This window comes from Lotus japonicus, chromosome 2 (assembly GCF_012489685.1).
Source record: "Lotus japonicus ecotype B-129 chromosome 2, LjGifu_v1.2".
In the NCBI taxonomy this organism is placed as follows: Eukaryota; Viridiplantae; Streptophyta; class Magnoliopsida; order Fabales; family Fabaceae; genus Lotus; species Lotus japonicus.
The window spans coordinates 2,862,672-2,875,407 of NC_080042.1; the positions used below are offsets into that span (position 1 = coordinate 2,862,672).

At 38.7% G+C, this 12,736-nt stretch overlaps 1 non-coding gene across 1 annotated transcript; it reads right to left on the reverse strand.

Moving 5' to 3' along the window:
• Positions 1–7,180: 7,180 nt before the first annotated feature.
• LOC130741628 (small nucleolar RNA R71) lies at positions 7,181–7,287 on the reverse strand. Its single transcript, XR_009020515.1, has one exon. It is a non-coding gene; the product is annotated as a small nucleolar RNA R71 (small nucleolar RNA).
• Between the last annotated feature and the right edge of the window lie 5,449 nt (positions 7,288–12,736).

The window sequence follows — 12,736 nt, forward strand, 5'->3', positions numbered from 1 at the left end:
AAATCACACTACAGACTCAGAACATAGGTTGTGGGTACGAAAGAGATCGATCGAAGCAGAGGAGAATAGAAAGTGATGGACGCTCAAGGGGAGAGAAGGAAAGAGAGATCGCGACAGAGGGGGAGAGATGAAGGGACAATTTGGCAAGAATTGAGGGTTTGAGATGAAGACTTTAGGGATGGGATGAAGGAGATGAAGAACACTAATTTTGAGATGAAGGAGATGAAGGTTTCAGAGAATTCGAGATTCTGATTTTCCTTTTTTCATTTTAGTTGTGGTAATTTAATTTTAGTTAATTACTTAAGTTGTTAATTATTGATTAGGACCTAAAACTTATTTAATCTTTTATTTAATTGAATTTAATTTTGTATATTTAAAATACAAAGGGGTAAATTTGTAATCTACACTTCATTTTTTTTACTGTGGACAAAACTCAGAATCTATATTTTTAGTATTGTACCATACAAGACCCATAAAATTTGTAATCTTCTATATCTATCTATCTATCTATAATATATATAAAAGCAAAGTTTTGCAGCCTTGGGGGCAAAAAAGTCCTTCAGCAATTTATTTCAAAAACTATGAAAGTTGAGCATGGATACTTTAGTAAAAAAATATTTTATTTCACTTAGATTGGATCTCAGCCGTTGATTCAATGCATTTAGGTTTTTAATTGCATTCGTTTCACTCTTCCCATTCCATTCCATCCCATCTGAAACGCTCCTTTCTGACGTTCTGTTTCTAATACGTTTCTCCTTCTCTGCAGCGTTTCTATGTTGGAGCCCACGTTTATTATTCCTTGCCGTTTCCAGTGTCGTTTGGCAGTTCTGCTTCTGAGAAACCCGAATTTGAGGAACTTTGCGTAAGCTATAAAACCTTTGTCATCCCTCTTCCCCAATTGATGCTGATCGGATCCTTCTTCATGTGGTTATGGTAAGATTTGACATGTTCTTCATTATAACCTCATTTCATTTTGTTTATTTATTTTTTGGTAAAATAAACTGATTTCGCTGGCTACCTCCTGCTTCACACTGCGGCATCTTCTTCCCTTTTCCTCTGAAGCTCACCGGTCGTGTTCTATTATGTTCCAAAGGTAAGCACTTTCACCACTTTTCTATTTGCTTTCCCGTTAAAGGAGTCGTTTTTTCTTCTTATATTTTCAGTTTCGAATATACTCATTTGGTTACACACATGTGGTTTGTGATGTTATTTTTAATTATTCAACCTCTTCATCATATCTTCTCTTCTCATGTATTTTTTAGAGGATTTGGACCACAAAAGGAAAGATCAGAAGGAGGTTCTTTGGAGCTGTTTCGCCTCTCTCTCTCTCTATTGCTACTGAAATCATGTTTTGGGCCTCTCTTGAGTTCCTATTATCATGTGAGTATGTCTTCCATTGTTTGTTTTATGCCCAAATAATTTACTAAACATATGACCTTGCCTATTGTAGCAGATAATGTTTTCCTGAATATATCACGCATGGTTCAGCAAAATTTTATTTTATTCAATCTCCTCAATACTCACCTTGGCTTTGTGGAATTTTCATGCAGGACAAGGCTCCTCCACTTCCTTCTTGCCCTCCAAATCCGGCGGTGGCAAGCAGAATAAGGTTTTTCGTTTCTCTTTTTTTGGTGTCGTTTCTTTTTCCCTTTCTACTTGGCAAATAAAAAGAATTATATGTGCTTCTTTTTGTTTCCCCAAATTTTTTGCTTGCAATTTCTACCATTACTACAATTAGCTCTCAACAAGCAATTTTTTCTTTGTGATGATTAGCATTGAAATCTGGATGATTTTGCTTGACCTTTATCTATTCAGAAGGGTGAAAATGCTCCACATTGGACCTTTTTTTTACTTTAGCTGATAAATGATAATTAATAATTGAGGTGACTTAGGTGGCAGTATGATTCAAGAACTTCTAGCTAAGAATTATTGGATTTCAATATGATCTTTGTAGGCACATATAATATTTCCTTATCAGATACAACACGCTGATTGGTTTTGGACAGTGAAAGAAGTGTTCTTGCGGAAAAGAGAGGAAGACATGTATATGATGAGAAACTGCTCACGGTTAATATGTGTATTGAGGTATGTAGTGTGTGAAATAAGAGCCAAAAATCCATGACAACAACTGTTCAACTTTTTAAGGAAACATTAACAGTTACTATCAATTTCTTGCAGCATCTTGGGCTATGCGTTGGGTTTGGAAGCCTAATTATTGCATCTTTGTATCTACTCATCAGCAAGCATAATTTGTCTGCTGGAGTAAGGAGTGGTAAAATGAAAAGATGGAAATTTGCGTGCATTACTTCTGCCTTGCAATATGTAAGCGAAAGTATTATGAACCGACTAGATCCATAGGGCTTGCCTGCTTCTTTTTCCTCCTACTTTCGACCTCCTCTTATGCACATTATAGTTATTCATTCTACACAGGAGGGCATGATATATGAAGCCCAATAGTCAGTAGATTAGACAAACAAATGAGAGTGTATTTACTATCTTGCTTGATCTCAAATTCACGATGGATTTGTATTAATTTCTCATTACACTTGAGTTACTTAGGAGTTTCTCGAATTGGGAAAGAAAGAGCTCAAAGATAATAATCACAACGGAGCAGCCTTAGTTAAAGTTGTTCCTGAACTCATCAGAAAACAAACCCCTCTCACTGTCAAGCAGTTTTTTTATTCCCTTTTCTCTATTCCCTCTCTACTTTCTGTTGTTGCAAATAGTCTCAGGTTTTGTTGCTTCACTTTAAGTGTATCTTTCTTAACTTGATGCAAGAGTTCAAAGCCAAGTTTTCTAGGTCAGGTATATATACTTTAGTTATGGTTTTGTTCTTATTTTAATGTGAGTAGGAGAAGTTCTTCTTAGACGGCTATTTTAATTTTAAATAAAAAAGGTCCAGTTTGTATGAGTGATAGTTTAAGCATGTGTATTTAAGTAAATCTGATACAATTAATCAGGGTCAAATCTTGGCCGTTGGAGTTAAATCTGATTCATATTAACGTTGTTTTAACTTTTAAGTAATTCATCATTTGTTTTCTTTTGTTGCAGTAGCCTATTCAAATTGAGTTGTCCATATAGTTTTGCCAATCTCAATTTTGGAGAAGATTTATACACTTTATTGAAATATGACTTCTATTCTAATCACAATTCCCTTTGTATATGAACACTTTCACCGATCAACTTTTCGAAAGTTGTGTTCTAACTTTAAGAAGTATACATTTCCACTCTTACTTGCCTATTTGAAAATATTACTTTTGTGTTCTGTTATTTGACAAAAACTCCATGGGTTTCATGATCTTGGCTTCCCATGTATATAGTTATGAAATTATTAATGACATAATGTTTATGATCTTGAATTTATGTTTATTAATTATATTTTAAAGGGTTGAAGGTGGAATTGAGGGTTGGTGATGAAGAAGATAATAGTGAACCTTTGGTGTATGGGATTGTTGAGGAAGGAATTGTCTCAGTGCTTTGAAGAGGTGCTACATTGCTTTCTTCTTTTGCTCTCCTAACTAAACAATTTCTCTTATAACTATTGCAAGAATGAGTATAACTCACCTTCCCTTACTTGCATTTTGTAATTGTCACTTTATTCGTTTGAAGTCTTCCCCTTTCTCAATTCTTTATTCTTCCAGATCCCTTCTTTCAGAATTTCAGTGCTTGGGTTTCCTTATGGTGCTTATGATGATTTTATTTGAAATTCTAATGGCTGCCATTTGATTAATCTTATAGGTATGTTGTCTTTACGTACAAGGTGAGGAAAATCTTCCATTAAAAGTAAGGACACTCAGTTGGTTGTAGCACAGATTCTGGAGATTTAATTTATATACTTTACAATTCTCCACCATACCATTGCTAAATCTTGGGAAAATAAGGAAGGTAGATATAGTTTTGATTTCATTTTATTTCAAAATGTGAAGGAGTTTTATTGGGTGTTGCTCTTTTTGAGTATAATGTCAGTGGGAATTATGTGTTATATAGGTTTGTGTTTGAGATTGAGAAACACAATGGGATTGCCAAGTTGGAGACTTTTGGGAGTGAAAGTGTAAAAAATGCTATTTTTATGCATTTTATAGAAGGGGGCGGAAAGGAATGGTACTGTGAGGCACTGCTACTTCTTACCAAATACATTTGTAGGAGATATACATAGACAGGAAACTGCACGCTTATGTCCTAAAATCAGGGTTTAGCTGTCACTTGATTGCACAAAGTGCTATTTTTCAATGTACACTAATTTTGGACAAATTGCACATGCCTCATATATGTTTACAATGATATGTATAAATGATATAATTTTTTGGGGTTCCATGATTACAGGGTTCTCTCAACTCTATTCAGAGATAGGCCAAGGCAGGGTGTTTGTCAGCCAAGTGAGTTTATATTTGGCAGTGTTTTCAGCGGAATCAGTGCTTGCTGCAGCCTTCTCGAACCAGAATATGAAGGCATATGCATGGAATATGTGCTCAATTTTGTTTAGGGATGAACGCTTTCGCTGAATGCTCTCTCTGTTACATGTATATGAAATTTGGATTTGTACCTTCAGCAAAGATAACGTTTCTTCCTGTATCATGTATGCGTATTATTTGAATTGTCATGTTTTCTTTTGTTACAAAAATGAAATCAGTGCTGTATAGCTAAGGCTTGGATGGTGATATAGATTTTCCTTTATAATCATATTATAGCATGGCTTAAATTCCTTCCCTTGATTTTTTATTGCATGATTTTATATACTGATTTTTCATTCTTTTCTATACAATGTTCTGATTTTGTTTTTCTGTGCACTTAAACTATTTATGGAAAATCCTCATGAACTTTGTGCGTGTGTGGCATCACTTTCTTTTCTAACTCCTTCCCGTTAACATGCTTAAGGTTTACTTGCGAAAGTTTTGAAACTATAAATTTTGATCATTCAATTATTAGTAAGCAGAAAAGCTTTGATTCTTTTCGATATTTAGCTGACGCCTCTTCAAATAGTGTGTTTGGATTTGATTGGGGGCACATAATAATAAATAAATAAAGTGAATCACTTCACATCGCTGACATCTCATCCTTAATAATAAATAAATTAACACTCCCCACTCCCATGGCAGATAGCATTACAAAATGGAAGTGCATTAAAAAAAATTGATCAGTTATAGAATGTGATGACCCTGTTTTAGTAGTGTTTTTAGGGTCATTTTTGTGTTTGTTTTGAGTCTTTTTGTTGAGTCTCATGTAGTGTTTCATGCATTCTCATGCATTTTTATTCTTTTCTTTAGTCTTTATTTTGTTTTGGTAATTTAGTAGTTTTATAGGTAGTTTTCTTGCATTTTAAGTAAAGTTTAGGACTTGCATGGTTTTGTTGTGTTTTATGAAGGACCTCTTGTGCTAATGAGCTCTTGGAGCTTCTAGAATCTTCCTTGACTTGTTGGTTAGGTTTGGAGAGCAGAAACTGAAGGAGAAAGAAGGCCAAGAAGCATGGAATTGATGAAGAACTTAAAGAGGATTGAAAAGAGGAGTTTCAGAAGCCAAGAAGTCCTTTTCAGGCGAGCTTAAGCGCCTAGGCGCTGGGAATGGGCGCCTAGGCGCCAATAGGGTCCAGAGGCATGTTTTTCAACATGCAATTGGCGCTCAGGCGCTCTGAATTGGCGCCTGAGCGCCCAGTCTCGTGTAATTTGCCTATAAATAAGGCTTAGGCCAATTTCTTTGATACATTTGGACATTTTACTCATTTTTGATCAAGTTTGAGAGCTGAGGAGAACTTTGGGGCCAAGGGAGGCTTCCAACTTGTATTTTCTCTCAGGTTTTCTTTACATTTTCTTTATGAATTCACTAGCCATGAGTGGCTAGTTTACTTTTTTGCTTTGGGTTAAGAGATTCTATGAAATTTTAGTTTGTTAAATCCTATCTCTATGCATGAGTCTTGATTTAATCTTGTATTTCAATTCCTTATTGCATGCTTAGCTTTGGTGCACCTTTGCTATAGGCTAGATTATAATCAAATGGAAATTTGTTATGATTTAGGGACATGAATTGGAATAGATCCTTCTATACTTGCTTCTAGGCATAGAGTGAGGGTAGGGTTTTGTTGGCCTGAATAACCATGCTATCATACCTCTTATGAATGTTTAAGTACACAAGGAATTGGGCTTATCTTTCAATTTGAGAGAATTACTTTTGTGAGGAATCAACTAGTAAGTACTTAGGCTATAACAACAAGAGTTAAATCAAGGTTTCACATGCATAGGATATGTGGACTAAAATGGATTAGATGATCAAAAACCCAAGGCAATTTCCCATCATTTGTTTTTCACAACTTATTCATCATTGCTCTTTTGCAAATCTTTTGTCACAATCAACCAAAACCAATCTTGGAAATTTACTGCTTTAAGAACTTGCAAACTTTAGGCTTAAATCAACAATTCTCACTCAGAATCCCTGTAGTTCGATATTTTAAAACCCGGAGGTATTCGTACACTTGCGAATTGACCAACAAGTTTTTGGCGCTGTTGCCGGGGATTGTTTGTGGTTTTCGATTTAAGTTAAAGGGTTTGTTTGTTTGTTTTACTAAGCATTGCATTGAATAGGTGTTACTAACCTTTTCTCTGTTTTATGATTTCAGTTTATGCACGGTAGACTTGGTTCGGATCCACTGCTGTTTGATCCGCAGCCAGAACGCACCCTCCATCGTCGACGAGCTCAACAAAGAGATGCTGAGTTAGCTGCCATGGCTGCCCATATGACGGAGGAGGAGATGCAAGCCCACATTGAAGAAAGAGTGAATGAGGCTCTTGCTCAAAGACTTCAAGAGCAAGAATTGGAGAATGCCAATCGTTCTCTTAGAGACCTCACCTCGGCTGCCATGAGCTACGATTATCCGGGCAGCATAGTTTCCCCCGATGGCACGGGAAACATTGAGCTGAGGCCGGCATTCATTAATTTGGTGAGCCAAAATCAGTATGGTGGAGGTGCTCTTGAAGATCCTCATGCACACATGGAGCGGTTTATCCGCAATTGCAACACCTACAGAGTTCAGAATGTTTCAGCGGACACCATCCGTTTGAGTCTATTCCCTTTTTCATTGAGGGATACTGCTGAGGAGTGGTTGAATTCACAGCCCCAAGGTAGCATTACATCTTGGGAAGACTTGGCTGAGAAGTTCACCACAAGGTTTGTTCCAAGAGCCCTCTTGAGAAAGCTCAAGAACGACATCATGACTTTTACTCAATCCACCGAAGCGAATCTCTATGAAGCTTGGGAGAGGTTCAAGAAGCTCTTGAGGAGGTGTCCTCAACATAATCTTACTCAAGCTGAGCAGGTAGCAAAGTTCTATGATGGTCTCCAATATTCTTCGAGGTTTGGTTTGGATGCGGCTTCAAGTGGAGAGTTCGATGCCTTACTTCAACAAGTGGGGTATGAGTTGATTGAAAAGATGGCTATAAGAGCCATGAACTCTAGTAATGATCGCCAAGCCCGAAGAGGAGTCCTTGAGGTTGAAGCTTATGATCAACTTATGGCCTCCAACAAGCAACTCTCCAAGCAAATGAATGAGATTCAAAATCAAATGAAGACTACCAAGATTGGTGGTCGAGTTGCCAAGGTGGAGTGTGTGACTTGTGGAGGGCCACATGACAGCGAAGAATGCACAGAGACTAGACCGGAGGAGGAAGTGAAGGCTATGGGTCAAGCTCGGAACGACCTATTTTCAAATACTTACAATCCAGGATGGAGGAATCACCCTAATTTTTCTTGGAGGCAAGGTAGTAGTGGGCAAGGAAATGGTTATGAAAGACAATTTCCTAGCCAAGGATTCCAAGGCCAAAGCTCAAGACAACCTCAAGAGCGAGGAGAAGGTGAAGGTAATGGTTCTAAGAAGAGCTTAGAAGAGTTGGTGGAAACTTTCATCAACCGGACGGAGAATAATTACAAGAATCAAGAGGCGGCTATCAAGAATCTTGAGAATCAATTTGGCCAGCTGGCCAAGCAAATAGCCGAGAGACCTCAAGGTAAATTTTCTTCCGACACTATCCCTAATCCTAAGCAAGAAAATGCCTCTGTTGTAGCCACTAGAAGTGGGAGGTTGATGAATGAATTGAAGAAAAAAACAGAGGGAGAAAAGAGAGAGGAGATAGTGGGAGGAGAAGTAGTTGTGCCTATTAAGGTGAGAAAGGAAGTTGATCTTACTCCTGAAACTAGCAAGGTTCCGTTCCCTAAAGCATTGGCTAAGAAGAGCTTAGATAAAAAGTTTTCAAAGTTTGTTGATGTTTTCAAAAAGCTCCACATTAGTATTCCTTTTGCCGATGCTTTGGAACAAATGCCTATATATGCTAAGTTTATGAAGGATATTCTGCATAAGAGAAGAAGATTGAAGGGAGTAGATGAGACGGTGTTGATGACGGAGGAATGTAGTGCGATTTTGCAGCGGAAGATGCCTAAGAAAAGAAGGGACCCCGGAAGTTTTACTATTCCGGTGGAAATTGAAGGCATGGCGGATGTGGAAGCCTTGTGTGATCTTGGAGCGAGCATCAATTTGATGCCGCTCACCATGTTTGAGAGGCTTAATCTAGGAGAGGTTACTCCAACCATGCTCTCCTTGCAAATGGCGGATCAATCCCTTAAGACTCCATATGGGATTGTGGAGGATGTAATGGTGCGGGTGGACAAGTATGTGTTCCCCATGGACTTTGTTGTGCTTGATATGGAGGAGGAGGATGAGAAGATTCCTCTCATTCTTGGTCGACCTTTCTTAGCTACTGGTAGAGTTAAGATTGATGTTGACAAGGGTCACCTCATTCTCCGTGTTGGTAAGGAAAAGGTACGGTTTTCTGTTTTTAATCCTATGATTGAGACTAACCATGACAATGACTTTGTCTGTGATGTGATTAGAAGCAGGACAAAGTTTTTAGAAGAGACCCCCAAAGTTAATGCCCAAGTTGATGAGTTCCATCCGGCTCTCATCAAGCTTGTTAGTGGTAACAAGTATGGGGGTCCAAGTACGAGAACTTACATGCTCATATGGTAAAATTTACCCAAGCTAGCACCCTTGCTAAGATTGAGGGTGTTTCAAGTGATGAAGTGAAGATTAAACTCTTCCCTCATTCTTTGACAAGGGAGGCTAGAGCTTGGTTTGATGAGCAAGAGGACATTGCCTCATGGGAGGATTTACTCCAGAGGTTTTGTGCAAGGTTTCTTCCTTGCACTTGTGGTAAGTTAATCAATGGAAAGTAATTTCCTTCCTAACACCATCGGAAAGAGAGTCCACCTAGGACTATAACATAGGGCTAAATGGGAGACAACCCATTCTTTTAATTTTGTTATTTTCTATCTTTTAATTTTGTAGTATTTTAGGTGTTTGATTTCGGAAAAAAAAAGGAAGTAAAAATTTTTGTGAAAAAACTGGGTTGAGCGCCTAGGCGCCAATTCATGGGCGCCTAGGCGCCAATTAGTGGCAGAGGCACTGCCTCTGGTACTGGTGTGAGCGCCTGAGCGTTCCCCTCGAGCGCTCGAGCGCTCCTGTTTTTTTTTTTTTGCTTACATTTTAGGTTTTAAAACCCCAACCTTTCATTTTCCCACTCTTAACTCTCATTTCTCTCATATAAACGCACCCCACTCTCTCCAAACCCCATTTCTGCTTCTCATTTCTCACTTGCACACACTTTGGCTCTTCCTTTTGCTTCAAAGTTCTGCATTGCATCAAGTCTCTTCCACTTGCACCCACTCACTCTCAAGTCAAGGTAAGTTCCATTTTCCACTTCCCTTCATCATGGTTCATGAGTTTTGCAATGCATGCTTCTTTTGGGTAAGGGTGAGTGACTTTGTGCTAGTGCAAGTTGGGTTTGGGTTGTATTTGTTCTTTATGGGTTGGTTTAGTGCTTAATTAGAAAGGGGTTGTAAATTTGTGAGGAATGGGTAGTTAGGATTTTGTGGATTAGTTTAGTTTAGCTTTTGCTTATAAGGTGTTTGATAGAATGCCTCAATGGGTTCTGTTAGTCGAGTTTTGGCAAGTGCTTGTGGTAGTCTTTCTTTCTTTGCCAAAATCACTAAGAGACTTGTTGGGTGCTCTTAGGTTGTTCTATTTTTGTTTTTGTACAAAGTTTCTTCTTTTATTTTGAACTAACATTTCTAACATTTGTGGCTTGTGTATGGGCTAACAATTTTGCAGATGCCTGTAAAAAGAGCAAGAACCAACACAAGAGCTGCAGCTTCTTCCTCCACCTCCCGGAGTTTTGATCGCTCCCGCTTCCTATCAGCGATTAAGGAGGAGTTTTACCGAGCTCACCTAGCACACAAGGAGTGTGTGAAGGAGCGGAGAGTTTTGTATCGGGAGGGAAGGAGAGACCTCTTGGGCATGCAAGGAGCCAGCGGAAGAAGAAGAGGAGGAGGAAGAAAATGTTGAGGTGGTGAATGAGGTGGTTACTCCACCACGTGCTGACCCTTCTCCTGCTTGGATGGAGGCCGCTTTCGGGCGGATGTTTTTGAGGCAAGATCGCCTCCACAGGGATCTTGACCTCCATTGGGGGGGAGGTAGCACATCAGACCCCAGGTACAATGGGCCCATGGATTTTAATACCTTGGAGCAGGGTATGATAGACTTGAGCTTGATGCATGATGTCGGTGTTCATCCGGATTATGGCGATGGAAGGGGTGACCATGACCCCATGGAGTGACTTTGTTGAGGTATTTCTACTCTTAGTTTAGGTCATGCATCTTTAGCATATTTTTCAATTTATAGACTTGTTTTTCTTCTTATCATGCATTGTTAATTAGCTTTTTGTTTTTGGTTTTTTACTTCCCTATACTCACATGCTTTTAGCTATAGATTTGCTTCCCTGCTTGTGCTGTTTTTGAAAATGCTGTAGAGAATACTTGTTGTTGTTTTTGGGGATGAGTGATTGCATGTTTAGGGAAGAGAGGAGGAGACTTCGGTCTTCCGAGTGTCTCTTGAGAAAAGAGTCGAGGTGAGTCCAATAAGGGTCTATCTTGGACCCTTCACCATAAAAATTCTTTGGAGGATCCTGACTCACTTGCAATTCTTGGTTCTGCGTTGATTTCGCTCATAGCATGCTTAGTGATTCTTGCTTTATTCTTGAGACTTGTAGGATTTCCTAAGATTCTGAATTTGTTGTTTGAACATTGTCCTTAGTTGTCCCATTTGAGCCTTATTGGAGAATTTTTTGTAGCCAAGTTTTTGGGGCGGATGTTTGGTTGGAATATTGGGGGAGTGATGGTCCTTGTTGTGTTGTATGGAGCTGGAAAAATGAGAAATAGTCTCTTGCCCCAAGAAGGAAAAAAAAACAGTAAAAAGAAAAGAAAGAAAAAGAACTCCTAACTAAAAGTTGGAGTTGAAAAAAAAAAAAAGTTTGAAAAAGGGGGTGCAAGAGGCTTGTGAAAAATGTGTGTTGTGAAAAGCTCCGGGGTTATTAGAGGAGGACCACACTCAATGTGTTTGAAAGCCTAGTTTTCCCTTAGGGACCAACCACCATCATGCTTTACCTAGCCAATGTTTCAACCCTTTCGGAAGTCTCTTCGAATATTTGCATGTTTGATCTTTGTTGCTAATGAGTGAATGACATTCAGGACCTATGAACTTGCTTGTGTGCTCAGTGCACTAAATTAACATCTCATCCTAGGATTTTTTTAGTTCTATATGTTTCTCATGAATGGACTCTACACTCTTCTCTTTTCAAAAGATGCATGAAGTAGGTTGTCGGGTCTCTCTCTTGGAACTAGCCGTGATTACTAGGTCCCCCTGTTTTTCTTGTAGTATTCCTTGTTGAGAGCACTTGTTTGGGAGCATTTCTTGCGCTTGAGGGCAAGCGAGTGTTATTTACGCTCGAGGGCGAGCTGTCGTTGAGTATAGTGGTGTGATGACCCTATTTTAGTAGTGTTTTTAGGGTCATTTCGTCGGTTGTTTTGAGTATTTTTGTTGAGTCTCATGTAGTGTTTCATGCATTCTCATGCATTTTATTCTTTTCTTTAGTTTTTATATCGTTTTGGTAATTTAGTAGTTTTATAGGTAGTTTTCTTGCATTTTAAGTAAAGTTTAGGACTTGCATGGTTTTGTTGTGTTTTATGAAGGACTTCTTGTGCTAATGAGCTCTTGGAGCTTCTAGAATCTTCCTTGTCTTGTTGGTTAGGTTTGGAGTGCAGAAACTGAAGGAGAAAGAAGGCCAAGAAGCATGGAATTGATGAAGAACATAAAGAGGATTGAAAAGAGGAGTTTCAGAAGCCAAGAAGTCCTTTTCAGGCGAGCTTAAGCGCCTAGGCGCTGGGAATGGGCGCCTAGGCGCCAATAGGGTCCAGAGGCATGTTTTTCAACATGCAATTGGCGCTCAGGCGCTCTGAATTGGCGCCTGAGCGCCCAGTCTCGTGTAATTTGCCTATAAATAAGGCTTAGGCCAATTTCTTTGATACATTTGGACATTTTACTCATTTTTTATCAAGTTTGAGAGCTGAGGAGAACTTTGGGGCCAAGGGAGGCTTCCAACTTGTATTTTCTCTCAGGTTTTCTTTACATTTTCTTTATGAATTCACTAGCCATGAGTGACTAGTTTACTTTTTGCTTTGGGTTAAGAGATTCTATGAAATTTTAGTTTGTTAAATCCTATCTCTATGCATGAGTCTTGATTTAATCTTGTATTTCAATTCCTTATTGCATGCTTAGCTTTGGTGCACCTTTGCTATAGGCTAGATTATAATCAAATGGAAATTTGTTATGATTTAGGGACATGAATTGGAATAGATCCTTCTA